Genomic DNA, 25,976 nt, shown 5'->3' with positions numbered 1-25,976 from the left:
ATCGTTCTGTAAAGAGCACAGTGCAGGTAACTTGTAAATTTGCACAGAATCTCAGAAGCTCTCTGTGACACCAAGACAGGTTCACAAGATCAGGGCCTTATATTCTGAAGTGACAATCTGGACTGGTTCTTTGCAATTCTTACTGGTTGGACTTCACTAGAATTGCTCTTGACTTACTAGTGGTAGGGAAAGGGAAAAGTGGCCTTTAACCATGCAAGTGACATTTCCCATAGCTTCTTTATCTGCAAGGACTTCAGATAATACCACTGTGCAGAGAAGGAAAGTCTCTGCAAGGTTGAAAATAACCTGTTTTATAAAAGTTTCAGCTCTTTTGTTTAGTAAAAGCCAAGTGGCCTCGATTATCTACACAAAAACAGCCCACTAGGCTGTCTTTTCTAGTACCTCTATATATTCTTTAGCCCTGTGTATGTTCCTTGTGCATTAGATGAACAGGATTCTCAGAATCACTCCTTGATCTGCAGTATGCTCCACATTTAACATTGTTGTGCACTCATTCACTGAACCATTTTTAAACTCAGTCTCCTGCTGAGAGCTAAATGCACTGTTTGTATTCTAATCTTTGTACCTACTGCAGCTAAAGTGTAATGGTTGCACAGCTAGAAGGCAATACCTAGAGCAAGGGAAATGTAATTAAGAAAAATAAAAAATGATTGATAGAAAATTCAGCACATTGCTTTAAACATATTAATTTAGTGCTATCTGACTGACTTGAACAACTAATTTATTAAAATTACCTGCAAGCGTCTTATGATTACCCCAACATAAGCACTCTTTAATTTGCCTCTGCTTTTATTCTTGGCAAGACAGTCCATGTTTTGTATGCTTAATATCCAAGATGCGTGAAAACCAATTAATGCTGTTAACCTATACAAATAGGACTTGGCCACAGCCAGACAAGTGCAGATAACTGGTAAATGAAGGACTTAGTCCTAATTTGTGAAGCCAGTCAGAATTAAAACATGCTGAACTATCCTTGGGTTCCACGGGAGATGAGAATGTCTAGTATCCTGTGCCACTCTGTGATGCTACAACCTATCAAAGTTTTGAGCCTTCACAGGTTCATGGCCTGTAGTAACTAGAAACTCAGAGGAGGGAGAGGTGACTATAATGAGAGGAATACCATGTACTTCCATGCCAGGCTCCTGCCCTGTTTGCACTCACGAATCAGTCCCTCCCAAAGCTCCCCTTGTGTGCTGATGAGCTCCTGACTCCTACAGCAGAGCTAGTGTCATGCCACAGGCTCTTTCAGGCTGTTGCCTCAGAGCACTCTTAGTCACAGGTCAGTCTCCTTCACAAAATTAAAACATTTCAGAGGCTTGGTCAGAAAACACAGGGAAGGCCTTGATTTCCCACTTCACTGGTAAATATGTTGTGCATTACTGAATTGACTCTCAGGGTTGGGAGAGCTTTCCACTGTGGTTTAACTACATCTAGGTCATCACCTAGCTCCCACGTGCTTGCTCAGAGATGTCAACAGGATGAGATCCCTGAAGAAGTCTGAACTGGTTCATCTAGAAAAACATAAAGAAGAGGGTCTCTTATCAAGCTTAGCTAGATCAAGTCTAATAGCTGAAGACATCAGACACAAGTCTGAAACCTCTTTAGACAACTGATTTTGTTGGAACCTTAAAGAATGTTTCGTTCATTGTCCCTGAGCAGAAAATGGTGATGAAAGCAGAAACTGATAAGCAGGACATGTTCAAGGGACAGCAGATGAGCTCCAGAGTGACTAGTGCAGCACTGTTCCACTGCACTCAAATCTGGAGAAGAACATCTATCCCTGTGTTAACTGTTAAGAAAGTGAATGTGATACATACGTTTCCCAGGAGAGAGACCTACTGGGAAATAAAAGCAAAATCCCCAGAGATTCACTGCCTCCTGGAAGAAACTCTTCACCCAGGGTAGCCTTTTACTACTCTTTGTCTGGCTGCTGTGGCCATGTTTCAATGGCTAAGAATAAAAGCTGATTCTACCCTCCTCAGGTTTCTGGTAGATGATCAAGCAGTATCTCCTCCCTGGAACTACACTTGATTCTGCTAATCAAGGCTTCACACAAAGGCCATGTACTGTTTTGTCACCCCACAGCATCACACAAACAGAATGCAAACCACATCTGGCCCATTTAGACACCTCTCCCTTTTTCACTAAAAGATAACAGTTAAAAGCTCCCTCCTGGATTTCCCAGCTGGTCCAGGCCAAGTTCCTCCCCAGCCAGCCACCACTGACACTATGCTCTTTAAGACTTCAGCCAGTCTGCATTACATCTGGCAAAGAGATGGGCACAGCTTCCTGGTGTTTAATGCCACGATCCATAATCACTGGGAAAAAATATTTCACGGGCAGGGAAGGTGGTGTGCTGACCTCTCCTTTCAATAGTCGCACCTCTAGTAAAAGGCTCCAATTCACAGAAAGTGTGAGCCAAATTCAGCTATGGTGCTCCTTCAGCAAAGTGAAGGGGATTGCATCAAGGAAGGATTTTGGCCCTTGTATGCAATCAGAATGTGATAGCAGTGCTGCTGAAACAACCCACTGCACTGCATAACAACTGCTGTAGGTCAGAGAAAGTTGCATTTTTTTGTTTGTGTAGGTGGTAGAGCACAACCATAAAGCCCTACATTAGTGCCTCTCTGATTTTTCATGAAGTTAATTTTCTAAATGAATACGCAGCATATGATTCTCTCAGCCCTGTGACTCTTCTGATGATTAGTCTGCTGACATTTCAGGCTATATGGACCTTCCCCAAGTTCATAATGGGGAAGATATTAATTATGAACTTGAAAAATTGAGTTCCATGACTCCCAGAGGAACACGCTACAGTCTTCATGAAATAACTTCTTTCCACCTTCTTATGTCAAGTACAACAGACTCTGCATAAATGATGCAAGGCATTTTTATGAGTTACATCATGAGTGGAAAAGAGCAGCAATTGTAGCAAACTGCCTGGGTGTGTGAACCTTGTTTCTGAGGAGCTAAAAGTATTTTTTGGAAGCAAAGTTAAAGAAGATACTGCACAAAGAAGAGTCTGTCACCTGGTCTTCCTTCTCCTCTTTTGCCTATGTTACCTTTTGGCAGCAGTCATACCCCTGCCTCCTTGAACGTTGAAGAGGGTGAATAAAATTTGCAAACCCTAAAGCTATGCACTTCAGTTCTTATCCTGAGGGACATTTTAAACATGCAACCATAAAGAAAACCAAACCCAGTGTACATTAACTATACTGCAAACTAATTTCATGAGGTAACTTGCACTGGAGCATGAGTCTTAGTTCCAATAGGAAACCATTTCTTATTGCACTTACGACAGCATCCTTCAGCAAGGTGATTTCACTCCCAGAAAGAAATGAATTATCAGAAATTGCTGGTTTGATTTTCCTTGATTTGTGCCATATAGTGATAATAGTTAAAATATATCTTTCTTGATCATTTACTTTTTTATTGCTTGAAGCTCCTCTGTATGAGGACTTTACTTTTCCAAGAAGTGATCTGGAAGCAACAGCACAGAACCGGGAGGAAAAAAAACATACTAAGTTTGAATCTTTACCCTGCCACCGCAAAAAGGGAAAAGTTAAAAACCCTCCCTCACTCTCTTACTTCGGAAGAATGGAAATTAATTATCTTGCACATATACACACATGATTTCAAATAGGCTCAAGTAGCATACATATAAGAACTAATTGCACATGACTCTTTTCTCTGAAATAAAGAGACATTAAGGATGTAAAGACATTTGCAAACCCATGGGAACAATGTTCTTAAGCCAGCAGTACTCTACTGGAATACAAAAGAACCTGTGGTTTTTGCTTTTTTATAATGTGTTTGGCATGACTGAAGAGCCTAGCACTGCTGCTGCAGCTGCCGAGTCCCTGTCACTCCGAGGCCAAGGGCACAGGGAACATGGAGAGAACCTTGCCCAAGTGTCCCCTAACCTGATGCACACACAGAAGACACATTTGCAGACAACTCCATCAGCAGCACCATTTATAACAGCAGAGGAGGAAGGTGTGAGCAACAGGGCTCTAACACTGGTTAGCAGAGAGGGAAGGGGGCAGCAAGGGCAGGAAGGGATGTGGAAGTTGATGGTGCCAGGAGCAGAACTGGGTTCAAGCATCCTGTCCTGACCTCCTCCCTCCTTCTTGCTTTTTAGTAATTTCTCTTCAACTTTCTCCAAAGCAGTGTTTGAGAAAAGGAGAACAGAGAACGCAAATCTGCTCAAAATGAAGCCTTGAGTACTGTTTCTCACACTGCTCCTGTTTTACAACGGAGAAACAGGTGGCAAGGTCCCATGGGATGCACATGGGTTCATCCCAAGGCCTCTCTCTGCTTGCTCAGTCCTCTGGTGGCCCGTGGGAGCCCAGCTCCATGTGGGAACAGGAAGGAGACCCAGCGCATTACACCTCCCTCCCCAAAAGCAGCTGACCCCATGAGGTAAAGCTCCCCCATGTCAGCTATCTGGGTGGGCTTAGCCATCATTCACAACCTCCCAGCTACTTTGGCAAGATATAAGCCAAGCTGAGGAGACACAAACTCACCCAACAGAAGAGCAGGGAAAGAAGCTTCTTCCACTACTTTTCACACAGATGTGTGGCCACCAACAGTCCAGAAACCACCAGCTGAGGAGCTAGTCCTTGTCTCCGCAGCAACAAGGTAGATTGGTCATCCTGCAGTTAAGCACAAGGGCTTGAGATGGAGATTTCCTTTTCTGCCACCTAAGAGATAGAGGACAAACCCTATAATTTCTCTGTCTCACTCTTCCTGCAAAGAGCAATTGCAAGTCTTATATATAGGGACCTTATGCTAGTTCAGTGTGCCTTGTATGCTAGTTAGAAAGGCGAGACATCAATATACAATATGAAGTTCCAGTTCTGCAAGAATCAAGGGCTTAAAATACCTTTAAAAATCTAGCCTCAAATTTAAAACAAGAACAACTTAACAGTATTGAAAATGCTGGAGTCCAGCTCTAGTAAAATCTTATTCTTGATTAAATGCTGCTTCATTGAAAGTGGTGTGTGATTTCTCATCAGCATAAGTAATCTGCTATAATACCTGTACAGGCTGTGAAACTGTTGTAAAATTAAAACTGCTTTCCCCTTTCTGCCCATTTGACCATACATTCCGTTTTGGATTTCTCTGCTTTCTGTACAAAGGCTTCTGAGCTCAAGATCACAGAGGCGGTCTGGCAATAAAAACATTCAAGCAGCAATACAGACAGATGGGAATTTATTGCATCAGGATTTGTTTTTAAAATATAGGTTTCTCCTGATAAACTAACATTGTCATCTGTTCTGGTGGCAGAGCATACTGCAAACAGCAATATTTCCCCAGAGAATAAGTGTCAGATTGTGATTTATGAACAGGGAGCCACTAAAGAGTATGATTTCACCCTAAATTAGTCATTTATCAAGTAAAGAACCACAAGCAAATAGCTGAATATTGGTGCCTTAAAGGGTCAATAGAGTTCTCACTAACTCTGCTTCAAGCACAAATAACCAGAGACTCCTCCAAGAGAAAACTGTTCTAGTGGATGCCCTAGAAAATGAAAACATTTAGGTCTAAATGTTGAGGAAAGCATTCCCAACACGACCTTTGAGTGTCCATACGAGGTTCAGAGGAGCCCCACAGAAGGGGATGCACAAAGCTGCTAAAGGTAGCGAGTCCATTGAAATGTGGTAGTGTAGATCAAGAGAAGGTAGTGGGGGGAAGGGGAAGAAGGAGGGGAAAACAAAGTCATATAAAAGGGTGAGTGTTCATTTTCAGCCTTAACTAATTGCATGAAGTGAAGCAGTTGATTTCCCTGTACAATGAACTATGAATTATTTGAGATCACTATAACACAGCTAGACAGAACAACTGCTTTGTAAAATCCTTTTACAGGCCAGGGAGATGAGTTTCTAGATATCCATCTGGGGGAAGGATGTTCCCTCAACCTCTGATCAACGTTGGCAGGAAACATACACTATCAGTGCCCAAAGGCATGGCCATGGATGCAAAGCTATTCAGCTAGGACTAGAAGCAAACAAAGAAAGCTCAACCTGTTATTCCCTAGTCACTCCCTCTGACATCTTTTCTCCAGGGTGCACAACCTTCATTCCAAGAATTTTAATGATTTATAACTTTGTTGACTTAGCAACTGCAAAGCACTCAAATCCACACTACTCTTAATGTTACAGAATGAAGTATAAGTTATTTTTTCCAAATACCATACTGCAGATGTAGATGCCTGGATCTGGGCCCATAATCTCCACAAAAGTAGGCAATTAAAATTTTGAGACAGTTTAAGTGCATCTGTAAAACTGCTACTAGTAATATCAATAGAACAATTTATGTTTGTGTGCTTCTAGATCTGGATTGTTAGAAAATTTCATGGGGCATCCATCTACAACTGCCATGAAAGATGGTGTATATATTACTGGTTAGATATCAGCAATCTTTTCCTCTACGTGGCACAGCTGGATTTAATAATGAATGAAGAACTTCACTTCCTAAATACTGCAAAAAAAATCTTGTCCATTCAAGAACTGATTCAGATGTCTATTGATGTAATTCCACTGTCTCCTGTCAATTCGTATGGGTCTGTATCGCTTTGTGAGATTGCTTAAAAAACAGTAACCAAGCCAATAACCAGAACAAACAGGAGAAGGTGCTCCAAGCTTTCAGATTCTCATTGCATAGCCAAAGGATACTGGATATACAACTTTTCTAATAAAGTCTTTGTCTCAGCCTTTGTAGTGAAGCTAAAACTTCCTTGGGTGATGGTATGGTCACTGCTCTTTCAAACTGCAGAGAATGAATGCAGTGGTAACTAAGTATGTGTAGAAGTGATGAGCAGCAACAGAAGAAAATTGATGAATCTCAGGAAATTTAGTGAGAGACACCTAAAGCCAACCATCTACATCAGTGAGAATGGTAAATGCTCAATTCTGATCCTGAAGAGTACTGGAAAGGAAGTCCCTTCCCATTTCCATTCGAGCTTGGACATTTACAACATCTGCAAATACTGTATTTTGGCTTTGTGAGAAATAAGTCAGTTGGCTTATTCAATAATAGAGTTAGTTCATAGGTCACGTCTCAATGGGTTTGGCTTTAATTATCACGGTAAATATGCTTTGAAAAAAATAAAGAATTATTACTTAATCTACTCGGAGAGCTTAGGTATTTCTTCTTTAGATATCTCGGTGGTTAAAGAAAGGCAGCTAAGAGGCTAGGGTTGCACCTGCGCTTTATGTTTCATCATCAGCTCTCAACCCTTCCTCACACCAGAAGCATTTACCAGGCCAGAGGAGCAAGTCTCCTGCGTGCCAGTGGCATCCTTTTCTGTGTTTAAATTTTGGCACAAGAACCAAATCTGAAGCAACCTAAATTCACATTCAGGGGAGACAGACTGGGCCAACCAACATTAACAGGAGAGGCCAAGATTTATCTCTGACACAAAGAACCTGATTACACATTGAGCCTGGATAGCAGACAGGTAGCCTAGAGTACCATGTACAAAAGCTTGCTCTAGCATTCTTGCATCAATTGCCCAAAACAACTGCACTTGCGCAGCACAAGAGCTGCTATGATACATTAAATGCAAGCCCAGAAAAGCCAGCAAGATAATGATCACTGCCCCTGCAGAAGTACAAAAGGAGAGAAGCAGTTATTTCATTTTGCTGTCCTTAGAAGAGAAAGCAGAGAGGCCATAAGCTGTATGTTTAGAAGGGCTAAAGTCTTGTAAACAGCAAGAGGATTTTATAGCAGTTGGGAGGCTGTGGCGAACGGCTTGGTCCCCTTAGGCAATTCAAAAAAGTAGAGGGGTCAGTCCCAAGGCCAAAAAACCAATTAATGTGAGATGATCTATCTCAACCACAAACTTCGGCAGTTCACAACTCAGTGCTGACATATTTCAGTCAAAGCATGTCTGCAGCTAAACTTAATAACCAGCCAGCCTATCAAGTGGTGGATGCTAAGCAATTCCAAATCACCCCAAGAATTTTAAAATGGCAATGACTTACTGCAGGACTGCAGAGAATGAACCATCTGTCAGATGCAGTAGTTTTATCTGTGGCGGACACAGACGTCAAGATTCCTGCTCCCCTCCATGAACACTGCTGTGATGCTATAAAATGGAGAGGGACATCTGAGATCACTGCCCTGTACAAGCCATCCAGAATCTGTCCTATGCAATCTTTCCTGAATTTTTCCAGCAATGATGTTTCATCACTTTTGAATGAAATAAGTTCTTTTGCAGTGAAATTGCATCTTTTTCTGTCAGCCAGAGGTCAGACAGTCTGCTTAACAGTAAAGTAAAGCTAAAATGCCCCTTTCTTTTTATTCTATTTTATTTCTTTCATAAGCAGGACAGACATTGCAATTATTATAATTTGGCTACCTAAATTTATTTGCTTGCTTATGAAGACATAGTGTTGTGGGGGATGGTTGCAGTCCCCTGAATTCCTATGGAAAACACCTAAGTCAACAAAGTTTTAGACCACTTCATACCACACTGCTCTCTACCACCAAATGGTTATTTTTGACATACAATGTGCAGGCTCACAAGGAAAAAAAATGTTATTTCCTGAAGAGTGGCAAGGTGCATAGGCATACCCTTTGGAGTCCACCTGGAGTAAAAAAATTTAACATAGATTAAAGCTGCCAAGAGTATGGGAAGCTAAACAAACAGGAAGTTTCACATTTAAAATAGTTTTCTCTGACGTAAGTCATGGGAATTGATTTACTCTGCCAAGAGGAACAGCTCCAACTTCTCTACCCCTTTAATAATGTCCTTGGAGATCCCTGATGGGCAATGGAAGTTGGCACTGTAATGAACAGACATAGCTAACTAGCAAAGGCCATATTAGCACATTGTAAGCATAATTTGTAGAAATGTCCACATGTCCGTTCTTGTCCCATCCCATTCAGCTTCCTTGGATAACAGATCATCATAAAACCACAATGTCCAAAAATCTTTGGGGACGGCTTCTTCAAGATTGATCTAAGTAATAAGAAGTATCTACACTGACATTATCAGGAGAGATATCTCAGCTTGTGTTTTGAAGCACATGCAAGTTAAGGTTTGTAAGATTAATAGAAATCTCTGCCCACATCAGAACTGCTTTGTTAATAGTTTTCACTTACTCACAAAAGCAATCAGAAAAAGGGCATTTGCTGGTAGAAAATAAAGCAAACATGGATATGCCTTACTGGATATGAAATACAGATTCTACTCAAAATTCAGTGACAGAGCCCAAGTTGAAGGAAGAATCAAGGATAAAACTGGGGTACAAGAGGAGAAAAATCAACTCCCAAGAGAACGCAGACTGAGATAACTGTCTTGATATAAAAAAAAAGCATTCAGTTTTTAAAAGTGTAAAATACAGGTTTTTTAAAAAAGTTTTAAAAAGCCAAAATAAAATCCTAGGCAACAGCTTCCCATGAACAATGACCTCCAGGACAAATCAGCACAGAAATCTGCATTCAACAGCTTGTTGCCAAACTCCTACTCCTTACCAGAGCACTCAGCCCTCACAGAGCTGTTTGCCGTACTGAATAGTTCAGAATTGCTGTTAAAAGGGACCTAGTAAAAGGGCACACTTTTCACCCGAGAGCTGTCTACCCTGGGGGTAGACAAAACAACTAGAATGCCTGGGGAATTTCATGCTATTGCTGCTGGCTGAGACAAAGCATCGTGGAAAGTCTAATCTGTATGACAATCAGTTACAAAATTAACATTTACCCTGTCTACATTATAATTTTACAGAAAGAGGAAGATCTTATTTAAGCCAAACAGGCAACCCTGTTCTCACACCACCTTTTTCTTACAATAGAGAATATCTGTGCCTGTATCCACCTTATTGTATTAAAGGAATTTTCCCCCTTTTTTTACACCAATTAATTGACAAAGGTAACTCATAGGTAATTATAAGAGAGACACAAAATCAAAGGACACAGCAAAAACTAGACGAGCGAAAAATCCCCAAACCCAAAGAGGAACAGCTAAATGGCACAGATAGATACAACAGCAGTAATAATCTAAGACTACTGAGGTTGCATTCCTTCTCCTGCGCAGGTGTACACGTCCGGCATCTGGGATTTTACAGGCATTTGCCTACCCATGTATATTTTCTGGCAGGCAATTTGACATGCCAAACTCAACAACAGTAGCCTTGAGCAACTTTCTGACACTTTCACAAGTACAGCATTAACAGGCTGACAGCACGCTCAGTGCTAGAAGTGCATCTTCATTAACCCAGAGCAGCACCAAGCACAGCCTGCACGAGAAACAGAAGTGTCCTCCTGGTGGCTGGAAAACTGCAAGTGAGCATAGTCCTGCTAACGAACCTGCGGGTCAGCTTCACTGAATTTGGTGGACTGAATCACTAAAAAAAGGCTGTATTTGCCTTGGGGACAAAATAGTGTGTTTGACCCAACCAGATATAATTCTAAAAGAAAAAGAAGTACAAATCTAAATACTGTTTGAAAAACTAGTTTAGGGCTGGGTTCAAGATATAAGGGGAACAAAAAACCTTGGTGGCTGCTGGAATGCCAGAGGCCTTCAAGAGTTAATGTGCAATCTGGCATTACAGGGGTCCCATTATCTTTTGTTCATGGATAAATGTGGCCAACCTGACCGTAGCTAAATCTGGGATTAGGATGTGTGGAGAGAGCAAGAAGCAGAGGACCATGGAGTCTGATTTTTGCATAATCCATAAAGAGTTAATTAATTGAGGGCAGGCATCAGTGGAATCTAAGTGCAGGCATTTGAGGCAAATGGGGGTCACTTTACTATTTTTTAATCTAGTATAATTTAATCTAATATCAGAGAGGTTTAAGAAGAGGTAGCAAGGCAAACCTTCAGTTCTTGCATATTCCTCAAATGTTTTCAAATTTATGATAAGTATAGATTTTATGGCCTACATTTACTTTTCAGGAAATTATGAGTCATCCTTCTGAATTAAAAAAAGCATTTGGGAGTTCTACTTGCATAATCATTACAGATATATACATATGAAATTAACTCCATAAATCAATAAATATATATAAATAAAAGGTATATTTATATAGAGATAGATAGTAATCTTTGTCTCCCCTAGTTATGATGGGCTCTGAGGTTACAACAAAGAAAGTCCTGTGGAGCTTAATTACCTGCATAAATTTTGAATACTGTGACATTATGGGTTGTGAAATCATATGTCTATAGTTAAGGCCAGGATTAGTGTTTTGACTCAGGAAAGGAGTTACTGAAGTCCACAGTTTCTTGCAGTTACTATAAGCGCACATAGAAAGCACACCAAAATGAGTATCACCCCTCCCACGCAAAACACAGGATGACAAAGATGATGACTGTCTGAAGTGTTTTCAGAAAATCCTGTCTGAACAGTGGAAGCTGCAAGCCCTGAAGGCTAACAGTGTGCACAGATGAGCTCAGGTACCAAGTCTGACCTATCTCCAGCACACCAGTGCTCACCTAGAGGTTAACAGAAGAAAAGCCTGTGCAGGTTTTCTATGGTCTTTCTGCTGCGCAAAGATGCAGTTTCTCATGTACCCCCTTAGCACAAATGCCAACAGTACAGAAAGGGATGTGAATACAGAATCAGCGACACCACAGCAGATTTGATTGTATTGTTGCTTAACGCTCTTCACAGACCAAGCCAGGCACATTTAGATGCTACTGAATAAATAAGTGCAAAACTAAAACTAACCAGGAAAAGTTCCAGGAAGGAATCTGCTTCACCTACTTTTTCAGGAGGGGCTCACAAACACAAATAATGCTTCAGTGACTCTTCCCACATTGAAGGAAGTGGAATGGCTAGAGATTAACTTTAATCTTCCCACCACATCTCAGGTAGGAAACAGAAGGAGAATATTAAGCTCCTTTCTCTCTATAATGATCCTCTGATCTAAAGAAGTTTTTTACTCCTTACAACTAAAGAGTACGTGAAATAAAATGTGTGGTATTAGAACAAAATCAGCTCGGCTTCAGTATGCAAATATCCTTATGAGTTAAGAACTCAAAAGGAGTACCATGAATACAAATATATTTCATTTGAACAAAAACAGAATTTTATCAATACAGAAGAGAGGAACAAATCCCCAAACTGGGTGAATGGAGGCTCTCAAATTACAAGGTCATGAAAGTGCACTTTGGACTTACCATTATTCTTAATAGAGGGCCCATTCCTGCAGTTTTTTAGGGAAATCTCCCAGGGGAACCACTCCAAAGAAGCTCTGGTACAAAGAGAACTTTACGCACCCCCAAGGTGCGGTGTGCTTTTCAGATAAGTATTTTTATTGCCTTTTTTAAGCTACAGAAAATGTTCTCTCCAGAGGCAGAAAAAAAAGATAAATGGTTTACATTATTCAAAGCAAAAAAAAAAGTCATCCTGTCCAATATAAGATCGCTAAATATAGCTGCATTGCCAGCATAGCCTATCTCAGAGAATGGATCAAATTTCAAGCATCAGTAACTTTGCAGAGGTGATGTAATATCTCCTCCCACAACTGTTTACCAACAGGAAGATTATCTGTGGGGAAACAGCATGAAAATACCAGGAACTCCAGTGCTGAATACTCAAAATAATTATCCCCCTAATTTTGTCAGTAGAGGGTGCTTAAGCGAACCATCCCTCTTCCTGTCCCAACTCTTAGCAGGGCTGGCAGACTCAGACATTCCCTTGCCTCTGACTCTACATTACCTATTGCATTCTTATATTTCATCTAGAAATTTGTTAAGAAAAGTCAGATATGCTTATGCCAACAATCTGTTCCTGAGTCCAACAGATATCTATAATATGCAGTTAGACTGAGAGCTTATGAAACTTGTGGTGGTTAAACACAGGCAGAGGAAAATGACGCATTGTCTTGAAATGCTGTGTTACTACTGAATATTATATAATTGCCTACTATATAGTGATTGTGAGGATTTCACTTGTAATGCATACCTCTGCTAAGAACAAGGGTGCCTATTTCAGAGTTCTTCAAGATAATACTTCTCATTAAAACAGCTTCTTAAATTTTTGTTAAATCATCTTTCCATGAGGAATTTTAGCATTTCTTTTCTTGCCAGATCTGAGTCACAAGTTGTAATGTCACAATCCTCAACTGCTTGAGGATATGGTTTGATGGTTGGACTTGATGATCATAAGGGTCTTTTTTAACCTTAATTATTCTGTGATTATATGATAATTTACAGCAAAATGAGATTTCAGAAATATTTTCTTTCAGGAGGATCAAACTGCTTTGTTTCCAGAGTGAATTTTCAATCTTCTTTGCAAAGTAGCTGAAACAAAATGCTACATTCTAATTTTGACACAAAAGGTTCCAATGATTTGTCACAGCATCCGGATAAAACTTGATGTGTTTTTGTGAAATGTTCCCATCTTGCTGAATCAGTATTATCAGATAGAAAAATGCATCAACCAGCACCACTCAGTCACCTCTGAATTCAATTTCACTTGTTCCATTGCTACACATGCTATTTTTTTTCTCACTTTTTATCAACTGAAATTTGTTCACTGGATTTCAAAAGTGTTTTCCCAATAGTATCTTTAGAAAATACAAGAAAAAAGGTTCTCGGCTGGTGGAGGCTGGCAAAGCTCCAGCAAATCAATGGGTCTCAGCTGAGGCACTAGCCCTTTGTGGGTGTTCACAGAGGCTTTTTAGATACTGCAGAGATGCTGGATTATGCAGAGAAGTCAGGAAACCTCACTGTGTCTCCAGTTTGCAAAGATTATAGATATTTTAGCAGTCATCAGTCATTTAAGACATTTAAGATACAGTGACAGTTTTGGATAAAGGGAAAGACTCAGTAGGCTTCAGATAACACTGATTGCTTTACTTGACCATATATTTTCTTCACTGCATTGAGTGTAGCGCTCGATGGGTTTTAGGACAGTCAGAGAGAGAATGTACGCTCAGGCAGACAAGTATGTTTCTGGAAACTACTGAAAGCACCACCTGCTACTTCTTGTTTTCATTTTCACTCTGGTTCTGAGCAGTTTGAAGAAAGAAATACATACCACAAAGCTGAAGGAAAAACATTCTGTGCAAAAACTTCCAGGATAGGACAACCTTCCTGCAAGGATATTTATTATCTGAGAGAAGCTTTCAAGCCATTAGATCATCCTATCCATGGGGCTGTCTGAATGTTTGATGAACAGGGGAGGGATCCTGAGTGTAACCTGGGGACCTGAAGGCATTCTCCTTCCTACCAAATTATCTCAAACCAGCAGAAACCTTTCCATGTTGGATCTTCCAGTATCTAGAGCAAAGGCTTGAACTGATGGCACTTCTGCATATATTTGCATTACTTTTTGCTGCAGAAATTGGCCAACAGTCACAAGAACTTTCATCATTTTGGCTTTTTACAATAATCTTTTATTACTTATCCACATAGAGCCTGTCATGGATGGCCATTGCTTGCAGACAAAAATTTATTTGCCTTCCACAGTACCCCAGAGTCATCCTGTCAACTATGCAGAAGTCAAAGTTTCTCAGAAACCCTTCTCCATCTTTCTGTCCTCTCTGAACAGGTGAAAATCAGTACATCTGCACTAGCTACACTTAAGAAGGTAGTGACTCAGCAACCAGAAGATGGGTGATGAAAGACCAAACAAAGAAAGAAAAATTACATTATAGAAAGAAACAGGGGGACCTAATGGGATAGTTGGTCCTGATCCACCCAAACAAGTAAGTTGAATCAGTTAAAGAAAACTGATTCAGTGTAATCTTTGTCTAAAACATCAGCATATGGCTCCACCATGATGCTGCTCACTTGCAGGAGAGTGGCCTCAGTTTAAAAATTTCCTAAAAATGATGCTGCATTTTCATAAGACTAAGGAAGGTCCATCCCACAGAGATGCTCATGCATCAGATTTGGCTTAGCCAAATGAAAAGCTTTTAATTCCAAGAGAATTGAAAGATTTCAGGGCATGTGTCATGGTTTCAGCTGGGATAGAGTTAATTTTCTTCACTCTAGCTGGTATAGTGCTGTGCTTTGAAATTAGCATGGAAAAAAACCCGTTGAGATAACACACAGATGTTTAGGCTGTTGCTGGGTAGCGCTTATACTAGTCAAGGACATGTCTAGCCTCCCATGCTCTGCTGGGTGCACAAGAAGCTGGGAGGGGAGGGGGGCACAGCTAAGAGAGCGGATTCAAACTGACCAAAGGGATATTCCATATCATGTAACATCATGCCCAGTATGCTACCTGGGAGGAGCTGGCCGGGGGAGGGAGGTGGCAATCGCGGCTCGGGGACGGGCAGCGTCGGTCGGCGGGTGGTGAGCGGGTGTATCGTTCGTGTTTCTGTGGGTTTTTTTTCCCTGTTTTCCCTTTCCTTCCTTTTCCCTTTTATTATATTAACATTATTGTCATTATTATCATAGTAATTTATCATCATCATTTTATTGTAATCATTAAACTGTGCTTATCTCAACCCACAAGTTCTTCTGCTCGTCCGATTCTCTTCCCCATCCCACAGGGGTGGGGGGCGGGGTGAGCGAGCAGCTGCGTGGTGTTCAGTTGCCAGCTGAGGCTGAACCACGACAGCATGTTGTTGAATTTTAAAGTTCAGAGGTAAATAATATCCACCAGATAGTAGTATCTATATCATGTTAAAACATAACCTATCTTATAATTTAATTTCACTGAGAGTGAAATTAAAGTACTATTAGTGAGAGAAACAGAAAAATTTGGCACTGTACAAGAAATATAGCTTAGTAGTCTGGCAACCAGAAAAAGGCAGGAACAAAGAAAAAAGGTAGGGAAAATACCAAAACCAAGAAATCCAGTTCTTTATACAAAGTCATGGCTCAGTGCCCAGATGGCCAGGAGCATTAAAAGAATATCAGGGTCAAAAGCATAGGACCTTGCCTCCCTTACCTCCCTACCCGCCGGAAAACAAAAGAAAGAAGAAAAGTCTTGCTTGAGTGAGACTGCAAGAGGCAAAGCTTTAACTCTGCCAGAAACAGATACAAATGTATCTGACTGACTGGCATCAATGTGAAAATTAAAGACATTTGTCGTGGTTTAGCTGGCAACTCAGCCCCACACGGTCGCTCGATCAGTCCGCCACTGGTGGGATGGGGGATAGAATCAGAAGGGTAAAGCTCATGGGTTGAGATAAGAACAGTTCAATAATTTAAAAAAAAACCCACAACACCAAAAATGCAATGGAAAACAACGAGAGGTGCAAAACCCAGGAGGCAGATGAACCACCGAAACAAACCACATGTGCCACAGCCGCTCACCACCCACCAACCCAACACCTTGCCTCCCCAAGCTGCAACTGCCCCCCTTAATATAGTGGTCATGGTGTCACATGGTATGGAATGAACATGCCATTGGCCAGTCGGTGTCAGCTGCCCCAGCCGTGGCCCCGCCCCTCCCAGCCTCCCACCGACGCGGCAGAGAGTGGAAAGCTGGAAAGGTCCCCAACCACCACAGGCACCACAGTGAAGAGCATTAACTCCTTCTCAGCCAAAACCAGCACAACATTAAAAAATATTCTCGTGAAGTTTTTTGGAGCAGAGGAGATCATCTAGGCTAAAAGTCATACTTCTAAATACTATGAATGTAGTAAGCTGTCCCTGGGGGAAACTGAGCTCCAGTTCACAGTATAGAGATTTGATCAGCAGCCCCTTGAAATCAATGGAAAAAGCCCTAGTATTGGCAACAGCACTGTGACCAGACTCCACTTACTGCAAGGCAGTAAGTGCTGAGTCTGCCCCACTACTCAGTTCAGTGTGTAGGGAGAGACAGAATTTAAGATAGGACTCTGCAATAAACAATTTAAGGAAAACATTTACAAAAATGTGTTCTGGAGTACTGTAAACACAGACAATTCACCATAAAGCTTTGTAACACCTGCTTTGCACAGTAATAACAAATGCTACCTCCTCCACTGAGAGGAGAGAGAAATAGTGTCAGCTGTTTTTACTGTGTAATGTTGCTTTCCAATCTTTGAAAAATACCAGATATTAAAAGAAACATGTGGGGAGAATGTAAGCAGGCATTCAGAAATGGAGTTACCCAGAAAAGCCATTGGAGTTGTTTTAAAATAACCTGTGAGAGGCATACTACCCTCACATGGCTGGCAAGGAAAGGAGAGAGAAAAATTAAAACTAACAGAAAACTTGCTCTGATTTCTCTGACATTGTAAAATAAAATATAACATGTAGGAAAGTGAATGGCAGAGTATGACATGTGATTGCTGTCAGACCTTGCACCCAAATGTTAAAGTTACGGGTGCTCTAAAACCAAGGGATATTTTAGATGCTTTTAGAAATGGAGGAAAGTGGAGGGAAAAAAAAGAAAAAAGCATTTAAGCACATTTTCAAAAATGGTATAGGAGCTTAGAAGATAAGGTTCTTGCGTAAATGTCATTCAGTACTTCTCAACATTTTACCATCTTCCTTTCTTTTCCTCTATGGTAAACAAACTTGTACTTTTTCAGTACATTTCCCATTGTTGTAAGGGGGCGTTGCCGAGCCGGACTGTAGATGTACCTTTTCATTAGCCTCCAAGGCGGTGAATGTTTCCTTCCTATTACACTCAGTTCCCCCAGATATGATAGTCATAATTACATACATACAGCATCAAAATACCAACTTACAAATCCTTGTGTGCCATAACCCTGAAATGGTATTTTTATATGAAAATTTACTTCAATACATCGACTTCTAGTGAGGACTTTCCTACATCTAGATGTTATTTGAATAATCATTTGATGTATAACTAAAACTTTCTAAATTACATATTCACAGGGGCAATTTAGCTTTAAATTCCCTTTGTTTAACAGTAGATAATTTTTCATGTGAGCCAGGATCTGTGCGTATTGAGGCACAGGACCCTTTCCTCCTGTTGAATCTATGTTGAATTCATCCCTGGTGTAACGATGTCAGTTGAGATACACCAGCGGCAGCCTTGACGTGCTGTTCTGTCACTCTGTCAAATAAAGCTGTGCATTGCCAGGCATCTATTTATGACATATTGTTGTAATTCAGGAACTCAGGGAATTGAATACAGTATTTTTGGACTCAGTCTGGCAAAACACAGAAGAAACAGCATGCTGGGTTTTCTGAAGTTTTTATGAAGCTTTGGCAGCATTTACCACCAACCCTGATGGTGGCGTTGCTGGGGCAGGGTAATGGCTTTTCTTTGTGTTTAATATTCTGAAATGAATAAAAGAACAATTGTTCAGTTTTTTGTTTGGGTTTTGGGGTGGTGGTCGTGGTTGGTTTTTTTTTTGTTTGTTTGTTTTTAATTTGAGACTACCGAAGCAAAGATGAAACTAGCAGACTAAACTGATTTTAAACAAGATATTGCAAGTACAATTTCGTACTTGCAGTCAAAATACTGGTAAGAGTGAGTGCTGGCAAGGGGCTAGCTTTTCTGACATGGATCATGGTCACTGACTGTTAATCTTTTTGCCCTCAAACTAAATCACATATCTACTGCCTCAGCAACTAATGTTTCACTGCCCAACCAGCCAGATACATATTCAATACCTGTTAGATTAAGAACATTTAATATATTGAATCTTTCCAAATCTGCCTGCAGATTTGCCATTTCCAAAAGAAGGAACTAAAGCTTCACATCAGAGAGAAGAAAATGTTCCTTCTGGTCTCAGCCATACTCCTGCAGATGAATAACTGAGATAAAACTCCACCTCCTAGTCCTAATTATACAGGGTGGAGAGGCACAACCCTTACTCACATTTGGTGGAGCTGCATAATGCATTTTGTGGTGTGCAAAGTTTCAAGCCCATCAGACCATTTTGTATTTCATGATGCAGGTCTTTGCTGTACCAAAAAAGCATCCAAAGTGATGTAAAGTAATTCCTTTCTTGTTAGACTAGAGCAGAAGCTTTCCCTACTCACTCCCTGTCTGCTCTTCAGCACGTAGCAATTGACTTTTAGTTTGCCATTAAGGTAAAATATATTTTCCTCATAATGGAGCACAGGAAATTTTTCAAAGTGACACAGGATGATGTTACCAAAAGAAAAGGTTTTGCCACATGCCTTGAAAATGACATTTTCTTTTACAGCTTGAAATACCACTTGTCTCTTGTGACAGTGTTGGCAAATCCTGGACCCAATATCTCTGAAATCAGCCATTTTCTTTCTTAAGAGTTTTGATCTCAGCTGAAACCCAACCATGGAAATGGCAAATAATTAAAAGCAAACAACTCCAACTCCAACTTGCTGCTATTATTAATATTTCACTTTATGGGGAAAATGTCATCAGTGCTTGGGAGCCAATAATTTAGTGCAACATACTTCAAAATAAGTAACTTTTAAGAAAGGTTTATAGGCCCTATATATCAGCATTATTACATATGTGTTTTTAACAGATCCAGATTTTACTGCTTCCCTGACTGCAAACACCGAATAAGGTCCACTTCTACCTTAAACTGCACCTATCCCAGAGAGGCAGCTCTTCCCATACTAAGAGCTAATGCAGAAGGTAAAAGCAACCAGCTGCATTATACATGTTATGCCCTCCACTCAGACATTCACTCCTACCGTGAATCTTCCGAACATGGATGGAAACAAATCTCCATTTTAATAGACATGTTTTATACCATAAATAATTGTAGTCCCAAATTCTACCTTGTGAGTATCTGCTCATTGTATCTGCCAGCAAATGCTCAGCTGCCTGGAGCAAAGACACCGATTAGTGCAGAGGGAGATGTGATGAAAAGATTGGTTTCCATAGGCGCCATAAATGACATACATAGGAAGCGCTCTAGGAAAAGGCCAGGTAAAGAGCTATTGTGAAGATGAGCAGCATGCTCTTCTGCTTCACCTATGTCAACAAAAGCATATTTGAGGATAGTTATTAGTAAATAGTTTGCTTTATTGGTGAGGAGAGAAGCCTGGGACTAGAAATCACTGGGAGGTTTTCCTCCTCCTCAGCCATAGCACAGAACACCTGAAACTTCATACCTGCTTAATATCATGAAACAATCATACTTTTTCACAGCAAATACTGCTGGATGAACTTCTACAAGCAGAAACAGTTGTGTTGCTAAGGATGCTGTAAATATTAACAAGCCAACCATTTAAATTAAGAGTAGTTGGGTTTTCTTTTGCTGTTTATTTTACTGTCCTCAAACAGGCAAATGACATTTCAAGGATCAGCACTTTATTATAAACTAATACCTTTTCTAGTAATTGAGGTTTTCCTGTTATTCCCAACTTGGTTCTCACACTGACTGAAAGGCTGAGTTAATTTCTCAGTGGAACAGCAGCAGAAGAGAACGATAGAAGAAAGAAATCCAAGATAAGGCTGAATTAACCCCAATTTTATTCTGATTTGTTACAGCCAGATTGATTGACATGGTGTGATTTTTAACCAGATCTTGGTAAAGAGGAGACATCTGATTATGAAAATTATTTCAGCAAGCAATGAAGAGAAGTCATCCGATTTCAAAACAATTTACACATGACAAAGCTGGCCATTCGCTCCTTTGTGCCATGTTTCTAAATGTTCTGTTTTGTTGAAATCTTTGCAGTATGTTATGGAAAAGTAGGAAGAGGAGAGGAAGATTCAGCACTGCAGCAGTCACACATAGCCCTGGAGCCTCTCTGCCATAACTGCCAGTGTCACCAATGCTGGACAATTAAATTAGTGGGACTTCTGCCCTCAACTTAATAGAGTCAGCAATAAGCCCTTAGTAAAGATGAATTTTCTCACACAGTATTATCAAAAAGTGTCTCCTTCAGAAATGACCTGGAAAAAATTAGTGACTTCCTTACAGCTCCTAGTCACATAATGAAATACTTTCAGAGAACTTCACTTGTCTGGCAGAATCGTTATGAGCAGTTAAATTAACATTGTTTGAATACTTCACTGAAATGGGGCCCATGATAGGAAAGAAGAGTGCTAGGATTTCTATTTCTATTTTTTGCTAACCCTTGACCAGTTCTTAAGAATAATGCTTCCTGTCAGTCAAGAACTTAAAATTATCACAGTTAATAATTTATTTTCTTTTTTCTGTCCAAAAGTTTTTACTTTTTTAGATTCCTATAACAACACATTGACATGTGATGTGTTATAATATTTGACTTTTTTTCTTTTTAAAAAATGTTTTTGCTATTGATTTGTTGATATTTATAATTCATCTGAAGTAAAAGGGTAAGGTACTATGTCCCAAGAAAACGCATTACCACTCATTTTTAAATATAGCTGACAATGTATCAGCAATGCAATACATGCTAGACCATAACAAATATGCTATAAGATAAATCAATGATCTTAAGAGTTTCCATGCATAAAGCACCTTCTGCAAAATGCTCCCCTTCTAATTTTTGTCTTTCACCTAATTCCCTTAAGGTTACCTTTATGTACACTATTATAAATAACTTTTCTACTTCAGCTTTTAAATTCCTTAGGATAGACACTAGATCTTATTTTATACCTAAAATATCACTCTTATTTACATTGCTAAATGGAGAGAGAATAAATTTGAGGCTAGCATGGTTTTTCAATACTATCAGCTCAATTTTCTGCAATTGAAGTTAAAAACGTGTGCACTTGCAAATTCTTATCTGAACCACTGCGGAAATGGTCTGCCAACAGAGTAAACCACACCATGCTGCAGACCAAGGTTTTCCGCCTTCTGTCAAGGTGCTGTGAGCTGTCACAGTGCCTGCAGCTCCTGTGCAGCCTGTAGTGTGCTGGTTGCTGGTGTGCAGCATGCTGTAGCAAGATCACTATATATAGAAAATCTATATATACACAAACACAAGATAAAAAGGCTTTTCTCTGACATAGCTTAGAGTGGACCCAAGGCAGCTCTAAGTTATGATGTGGTGTAGTTTCAGATATTTCCTTCCCTTACATGATAGAAGCTTGCCTAACCCCTACTTTCTCAAAAGGAAAAGAGGCTGGCCCTCTGACACCATTTGCTCCTGACCTGGCAGCTTCCCTTATGCTTTATGGTATGTGATCACAGAACAGGCATCTACACCCTATGCGCAAAATCATTCCTTACCACTACACTCGTACAAGATACTAAAGGTACAGAAAAACAGCCATCCTACCCCTGTGGAGCAGCTGCAATAGGGCTGCTGGTGTGTGACCCATGGGCAGTAACAGCTGTCTTCTGTGCCTGATCAGTCCTTGCCAGCCTGTGCTTGGGATGCAGCTTCCTTGGGTTAATGACAGGACAGCTGATACACTAGCCAGGCTTAACATCTGTTAGCTTTGTTGAAAGTCATAGAAGGTTGCTGTTACAGTGCATGCAAGTTTCCTATCATTATGCCTTTTTACCCTCTTGGGCTAAATCTCACATGCCCCTATATGCATATAAGTTTGTAATTAATGCACAAGCCACTCTCTGCCACAGCAGTCCTATTAACAGGTTGGAATCAGAGCACACAAGTTAAACATGGTGTTTGATAGCTAAACTATTGTGATTTCGATAGACTTTTTGTTGTAATAATAACTTCAATTAGCAATCAAGGTCTCCTCAATTTTTGTTGCTTACATTATGTGGCAGTTTCATTCATTGTATACTAATTCCAGTTATGTATTTTATGTTTCTACACAGTAATTAACTAATCACTATGTCACTCCCTCCCTATTATGAATAACCTCATTAATTCAAGACTGAAAGCTTGGTGCCTGCTGCCATTGCTATCAGGTTTTTTGGATCTTTCTGCTGCTTCTTGACTTATAATCAAATATGGAACTCATGTATTTTTAACTACTTTCTCTTCTGTTTCTCCCACTGAAAAATTCATTGTGCTATCAAGCCTTTTAAAATAATGTTTATTCATTATGCATTTCTTTGCTAGGCAACCACAAGCTGTTACAATGAAGCGTGTGACTTACTTTCTTTATGGCAGCACTTCTGCTGTGTCAACATCTCCATTTTAATTCCAAGTTTACTAGAAATTAGATCTAAAATTTAGCTCCAAGGTTAAAGGCACCATCAGACATCTTCCTATGAGGGCAAATTTCTTTATTATTACTATTAAATGATTTGACATTTTTAGGTTAAACCTGTGGGTACAAACTTGTGGACACACTACACTCAACAATGGCAGTGGAGCCATGTACGTGTGCCTTCAAGGTCAGAGCCTGGCCAATGGAAGCAGGTGCTGGAAGATGCCCACAGCATAGATATGCAATTTTGATTAAAGGGTTACTTGAACAGTTAAGACTAGTCAGGCACAGCACTGAAGCAAGTGCTTTGCTATTGCAGTCTGGCACCTCCTAAGTTCAGGACTAGGCATTACTTCAGAATTTGCTGAGCCAAGGTCATCCTCCTCTAAGAAATTCTCTTTACAGCAACTTATATTTCACACAGGCTATTCAGAGAGTGCCCTCTTCAACTTTTTATGCTGAAAGTCAACAAAGGGTTTTGATTTTTTTTCTCCAATAAAGGCAATTGAGATTTTAAAATGTGTGAACACCTCATATCAGGAGTGGGTGGGAAATCTAATGATTCTTCATATGCACATGTATGTACACGCACACTCCTGACCAAAACCCACTGCAAAGCCAGCTGACATAACTGTACTTACCAATTTTTAATAAAGAATTCAAGCATTGTTTTTCCAAACAGAAACGAATATGCCTAGAAGCCTAGAGGCTAGTTTCTCAGCTGTTAGAAGTTGCTGCAGCTCAACATAGTTTAAAGGGAGAATGTGTAGTTATAACAGCTAAGAGACCAATGCAACTTTTTTTAAAGGAAAAAAGGCATTGGTCTTCAATAGAGTCTGTGAAAACCATCCTGGAGTGCAAGAAATGTATTATGGAATGTATTAATCCTTTAAGAAAGACAGATTTGGTGTCTGCAAAGTATTTGCCTTTAAAAACCTGACTAAACTAAGCTAACAACTAATGACTGAAAAACTAAAAGTATATCTGGAAATTTTGGAATGGATTGATTACTGCCACTTACAGAAAGGAAAAAATGCACCTCTGCAGAAAGGACTGTTGCTAACAAACACCATGGCTCTGGGGCATGCACAGCAACTTCTGTTTTACCAGGCTGCTGCACATCAACATTTATCCAAATATTTGTACAATATACCATAATGGTCTGTTGGCTTTGTTACAGTCTATTTGGCTGCCCCTAAACGAGTGGTTAAGGTATGCAGTGAGAGGATATATTACTGCTATTGCTATTTCGGCATCTGTTCCTGTCCTAGCTACTACCATTTCCCTCATTTCTGTCTCAGATGCTGCTGCTTCTGCTATTACAGCCATCAACCTCTTTTTGCACATGCTTTCAAATCTGCCTTATGAATGTCCAATGTTTTCTGCTAGTATTTTTGGATATTTCCACTTTGCCCTCTCTTTTTTACTGGTTTTGCCATTTATCTGAAGTTAATTTCTGTTTCCCTTCGACTCATCCCATTTGGATCCTCGATCCTGCCCACCCAAACTGGATTATTTGTATTAAGAGCAGAATTAATTTAAACAAAATCATACAGGAACTGGCCTGAAACATCAACACTTCTTAGAGTTCAACTGAACCTACAGTTGTGGCTCAGGAAGGCAATTTTTTCTTAAAAGCATTGATTCCCACTGCACAGCTAAATACTGTTTAAACAGGAAGCAGAGAACAGGGAGAAATGCAGATATCTGCATAGCTATAGATATATACAAAGAAAAGTATGACAATGATATCCCTGCTAGCTGAAAAGAAACTTTGCAGTAAGTTGCAGTAAGTTCATTGAGTCCATACGGGCTCCTCATTAGCCTACTCCCGTCAGCATGTACGCTGGACACCCAAGGTGGTGCTCATGCAGTAAGTGTCTTGTCTTGGTGGCACTAAATGAGAGGCCACAGAGAAGCAACTATAAATATCTGTCATCCTCTCCCTCCCTTTTTCACAGGGAGAATTAAATTGTAAACAAGAGTGACATGTAACTGATTGTACTGGACAGCTGATTAACATTGTGCCAGGATAAATGAGGCAGTTTGCAACTCTCCAAAATATCATAACAGGTTCCCTTCAGGTTTAGTTGACATCTCTCCATCACTTATAACTAGTTCATTTGGGAGAGGCAGGGGAAAGGGAAGGTCTTTAACCATGACCACAGAGACTGTGTGAAGGAGTATGTAGAGCAGAAAAGATGGCATGCATTAATTCGCAGCACATCTCACTTCACCCTGATTTCTTCACACAGGAGAGCCTTTACACTCCGTTTTAAAAGGGAAACTGAGACAGTGCAGAAAAAAGTCACTTTGAAACAGTGCTAGTCTTCTGCATCTTCATATCCAAGCCTAATCTGTGCCCTGCAGACAAAATAAGAATCAAAACCGCTGAAGAGTTTATAAGAAAGCAGACTTGCAGGCATTTCCATGGCTTATATCCCAGTTTCTCAGACTTCAGCACAGCCAAGGATAAGCTTTCAGGATTGCCAGCCCCCCGAAATGATCTGTATCCACTTCGTATTAAAAACAATAGTAATGCCCATATGCTTAATTGCCAGGAATTGCAGAAGCACAGTCTACATAAAGTGCTCAGTGTCTGGCACTAACCTGTAGGTTTTGGAAAGTAAGGCACACCCTCCGATCTTCTTCTGTGTCATCTGCATAACTGCTTCATTTTAAAAATATTGTGTTTATAGTTAGGTTTGTGGTAGGAAGAAGAAGGAAAAATAATGCTGCCAGGCTGGCTGCATGATGTGCCGTCAAGTTTACTGCCCTTTAAGGCTCAGGACAGACTTCTTATATTCATTGAACTGCTTCAAGGAAAACTGATCACAAATCATCTACATACTGTAACTACAGAATAGCCAAACCTTATTAGATGAAAGAATAACAGTGGAAAAGCCACTACAGGATTAGTAGAAACTTTCACTTTTGTACGTTTGCCATAAGGCAAGTTAATTAAAGCAAGTTGTTGTGCTTATTGGAATAAAAGGATGTCCCATTACATGATGTATTGGCAAAATTGGTTTATCATGATTTTAAGAAATAGCAATGTTGTTAAAACTGATTAATTTGTTACATATG

The 25,976-nt window shown here is 40.1% G+C and overlaps 1 long non-coding RNA gene across 1 annotated transcript in view; it reads right to left on the bottom strand.

The window, feature by feature from the left end:
• Positions 1–25,976, bottom strand: part of LOC135314785 (uncharacterized) — a 216,175-nt gene that overhangs the window by 56,237 nt on the left and 133,962 nt on the right. Inside the window, exon 4 of the long non-coding RNA XR_010374270.1 lies at positions 4,548–4,676. This is a non-coding gene — a long non-coding RNA (uncharacterized LOC135314785). The remainder of the gene's footprint in view (positions 1–4,547; positions 4,677–25,976) is intronic.

The sequence above is a fragment of the Phalacrocorax carbo genome, chromosome 8 (genome assembly GCF_963921805.1).
Source record: "Phalacrocorax carbo chromosome 8, bPhaCar2.1, whole genome shotgun sequence".
NCBI classification, from domain to species: Eukaryota; Metazoa; Chordata; class Aves; order Suliformes; family Phalacrocoracidae; genus Phalacrocorax; species Phalacrocorax carbo.
The sequence above is the reverse complement of the archived record's forward strand: the minus strand, read 5'-3'. Positions and strand labels throughout refer to the sequence as shown.